The sequence below is a fragment of the Ptiloglossa arizonensis genome, chromosome 13, assembly GCF_051014685.1.
Source record: "Ptiloglossa arizonensis isolate GNS036 chromosome 13, iyPtiAriz1_principal, whole genome shotgun sequence".
Lineage (NCBI taxonomy): Eukaryota > Metazoa > Arthropoda > Insecta > Hymenoptera > Colletidae > Ptiloglossa > Ptiloglossa arizonensis.
In genome coordinates, this window is record NC_135060.1 from 1,323,119 (window position 1) to 1,327,657 (window position 4,539).

The window sequence follows — 4,539 nt, forward strand, 5'->3', positions numbered from 1 at the left end:
AGTTATAAATCTATACTCGCCACCGAGAGATAGAGAGAGGGCTGGAGGGCTGGAGGGCTGGAGGAAGGAATGGAAAATCTGACTACGTGGAAGCAGACCGGAGAAACGGAGCAAGACCGACCTGGAAGAAGGAAAGAAGGAGCGTTCGCCTCTTTCGAAGATGGAGGTAGGTTGGAATAGAGAGAAGACGTTACCAGAGAGTGGTAGGGGGCATATAAGTATAATTGCATCGGGTGGCGTCACCCGCTCGCACACCCCCGCGCTAATAGCGCCACCGCCATTCGCTTCTCGTATTTTAATGCCTAAATTATGTACGGCTTCCGAGATAGATGGCCTTCTCGGAGGAAAACCTATTGATTGCGATTCCGTCTTTGTCGTGGTAAATTCATCGTTTCGATTGCTTCCAACGAGAGTTAACAGCGGACCGATTATCGAAGGACTTTACGATGAACGAACGTATCGCGAGAAATTATTTTACGGAGCAATGTTGACAAAGTTTTCGATTTTTTGTTGAGAAGAAAATGATCACGTAACCTACATTTGTACATTCCAAGGAAACAGGTGACAGTGATCTGTTTTTCGAAAATGGTGTTTCTTTTCGTCGATAGTAAATTTCGAGAAATTGCATATTTTAATGGATATTTCAAGGGAACGTAATTATGGCTGAGAACAAAAAGGGAGAAAATATTGAAAATTGTCGAAACGACGATAATTTTAAGAAATGTAATAAAATTTTTCCGAAAAAAGTGGGTCGTTGTTTAAAACGAAAGTACCCAAAGTGACTGTAGACATCACGCTGGCTGTGGCACCATTAAGATGCACTTATTTTGCACGCGAGGCAAATTTTTTGAAGATTCCTTCATCGGATATCGGAGTTTTTAAGGACGCCAGTTAGAAGAAAGTAGTTCCCAGAAATATGGCGTCAAAGGAACCGTGCAGCGTAACAAAGTTTAGCAGTGAAATCCAGCGATTAGTTTAATCGCATCGCGTCCTTCGCTAAATGTGAATCACTTTGTGTTAAACCTTCAATCAAACGCTTTGCGTGCGCCGAGCGTTTCGATTTTTATCTGCACGCGCTTACAATTCTCGTAACTTCGCCAATTATTCGAATTTCAAACTAGCGATCTAGAAGCATACTTTTGACACCTAGAATTTCAAGAAAACAAGAAGAAATGAAAATCAATTTATTCGAACGTCCAGGGTAGAAGATCCCCTTGATACGTCAACGTCTCGATACTCTGATACCGGTTTGTCAGGGTATGTAACAGTATGGCGCGAAACTGAGCGATGTTTACACGAAAGAGAGTACGACGCGTGTGTACGAAGAATATTTTGTTAACGAACAAGGACTAAAGCTCGCGTTACGAAAATTGGTGTGCGCGTAACGAGGTCTAGACAGCGCGAGTATTGTACACAATCGTAAATTTTTGGACGTTCGCGACTCTCCGATGATTTTTCGTTTCCGAACAATCGGCGATGCCGTACGTTGACTTCGAGATCAAGTTCAAAGGGTGAGCTCGCGATTTCCAACCCGATCCGGCCAGGCATTTGTTTAATTAGCCAGCATCCGACACAGAGAGACGATCTCGGTTGTCCGGGAGCGATAATAGGCTCCCGCTTTCAAATGGATTTCGAGATTTATGCCAACACGCCGCATTTGTTCCTGCACCACGACTGCCAGGACACGGTTCGTTATGTTCCCATGCGCAGACCGCCATCCGCGGAATGGAAATCGTCAAAGAAATCCTCTACGCTCGCACGCGTGACCGGGGCGAACGTCTCGTTTGATGTGAACGCGCGAATGGATTTATTAATTGCACCATTTTATGCTTTCCACCGATTTGGGAAATTAAATTCGAAAATAGCGGGTGGGGAGGACGCTGGGAAGGTTTCGTCGCGCGGACACGTTCGTTGCATTATTTTACGGTATCTATCGCGATTTATAAGCTTGTTAGCTGTAAGCTAATTTTATTGGAACTATTCGAAATATTTACACACGATAAACCATTCCCTCTTCGAACATACTGTGCATTCTCCGCTCTGTATTGTCCCATTCGGGAGAAAAATAACCGAAAAACGTTCTAGGTATACGAGTTACCAATCTGTCCCTTCCATCTGATTTAGATGGCTCATAGACACCGATTCTCGACCGACGTCTCCACAGAGACGTTCAGAATTCTCGTGTCGCGACGACAACATCGAAACGATCGTATCTCGATACTCGTTAAAAATTAGACTCACACTCGTTGACGTAACATTGGTTACACGAAGCTGGCTTCAGAATCCATCTAAGAAGTACTTGTATTCCCTGCTTAAAGAAAAATAGCTCGAAAGCGTGCGGTACGAAAGGTTATTCGAGGAGAAAGAAAACAATTTTTAAGAGTCTCGTTCCAAGAGGAGTCCGTAGTCGGGGATGTTTTAGGGATATTAGCGAGCAAAACAGAGGGAGAGGGCAGGGTCAGGACGAAAGCCCAGCTCGGAGGGTGAAACGCGGCAGATTAATTTACGACGAAAGATAAGGAAGAGCGGTGGGGTCCTCTTCTTGTCCAACAGGATTCGATTGTGTCTCAGGCCACGGCAATAAATGTATTTCAAACCTCTCGCTGCGACCACCTCCGTTCACTGTAAAATATATCCATTGTTGTTGTTCCAATTAGTCATTCGAAGAGACGCGGGCCTCGTAAAGAATCGAATAATGTATGCTCCCGGTATAAACGGCCGACGTTTATTTTCGGTTAACCGTCGAGGGGACAGAACGCCGAGATTCTTCGTGGAAAACGCAGGAAATAGAGTGGAAATCGAAGATGACTCTTTCACGCTCGGAACGTGACGAAATGCGAGTTACAATGTCTTCGGAGTTATTCTTGGTGAAAATTCTGGGGAACTCGCCTAGCGGATTCAGTCTTCGCGAGGTTATTGGTCGTGACTCGTTTCGTAAAGGGAGTAACAAACAAATGGAAATAGGGCCAGAACTGTGATCAGATACAATGTCCAATTCTCTGATTTCTACAGTTTCTAGTTTTTCTTTTATCCCTTTCGGTATCTCGGCTTTCTCAATTATTCCTGTCTCTTTAGATTTTTAGAGTTTCCATATTTACAATTAGGTACCATTCAAGGTATTCGATTTACTACTCCGATTGGTACTGTCCTCAATTTTCTTCTTTATTAAAAATAGCGGATTTGGAGTCAATCGTTACTTCTCATTTTTATGCTACGATGTTGAAACCATATTAACGAGCTCCAAAAGAATGTTGACTTTCACGTACTCGTTAAACGGATATTTATTTTGAAATAAACTTGGCCTTAACCGTTATGTTTTACAATTGTTTACGGTATACCCTAAAAATATTTTCAAATGTCTATTGTACAAGTTTATGGAAGAAATCGTCGATATTTCCGAGTAAAACGTTATCTCTCGTAGGCGCGTATCCCCGTTATCGCGGTGAAGCCTGAATCACGAGTGAGCATTGTGCGTCGTGGAGAATTATTGGCAACCAATGACACCGATGGCGCGTTTTCGATGCGGTATCTTTAGATCAAAGTCACCCTTCCAAAGAGGTGAGATCGTTGGCGAACGGTACCCGGAAGGTGCGAATGTGCGAAGATAGGTGTGTGATCCGCTCTAATTTATCACTAACTCGATACGACGCCCACTGTGAACGAGGAACAGGCCGTGACCCGTTCGACGTCGAAAATAGCGTCGCGTTGAAATTGCCCGCAATGGCAAAAGGAAATTCACCGCTTTGACCTGTCGATCGTCTAATCGAGAATCGGACGTCGCGGCGCTGCACGTCGCGTCCTCGTGCCCGACACCGATTTTGTCTGGGCTTCGTCTGTCGTGAAATTGAATTTGCTTGCATCGTGGCCAGTTCAATTATTTCGCGGGTTAAATCCGTTCGGGCGATTTTCAGTTGGCGGGTTACGGGCAACCAACGTTGATAAATTGTTTATTTACTCGCGTAAATAAGCGGTTTTTCGAGCCACTTTTTATTGGACACGTTATTGCCGGTGGTCATTTATTCTTGACGAGGAGCGATTTAAAATGAATTTTTGGATTTACGAGATTTATTTTTAGCACCGAAGATATCTCGACCTAGCTCGTTAGATCGAGCGAGACGAGAAGCATCGAGCGAAAGCAACCACGACCGTTTCCTTCTTCCTTCGCTACTTTCGTTCCTCCAGTTCGTTACGAGTAACCGATCATTAACAAGTAATTCCATAATGTCTCTCTCGTTGGTTCGAATCAGGTCACCGTTTCCTTGTAAACGATATCCACTCGTGAAAGCACTGATAAAGAAGCGCGCGATCGGGGCAACGAAAGGTGTAAATGAATGCAATGCTCCGAGAGAAATAAAATTTTGCTGAAAAAATAGCAAAGCGATCGGAGGAGAATTGACAGAAAAAATTAATCTTACGGAAGACGAAGGACTCGACGACACAGATGTGTCATCGATAGCGACGAAATTTACAAGTGACAGAAAATTCGTTGGTTCGTGCATCGGTCCGATCGTAGATCAACGCTTAATCGGGGATTAGTTG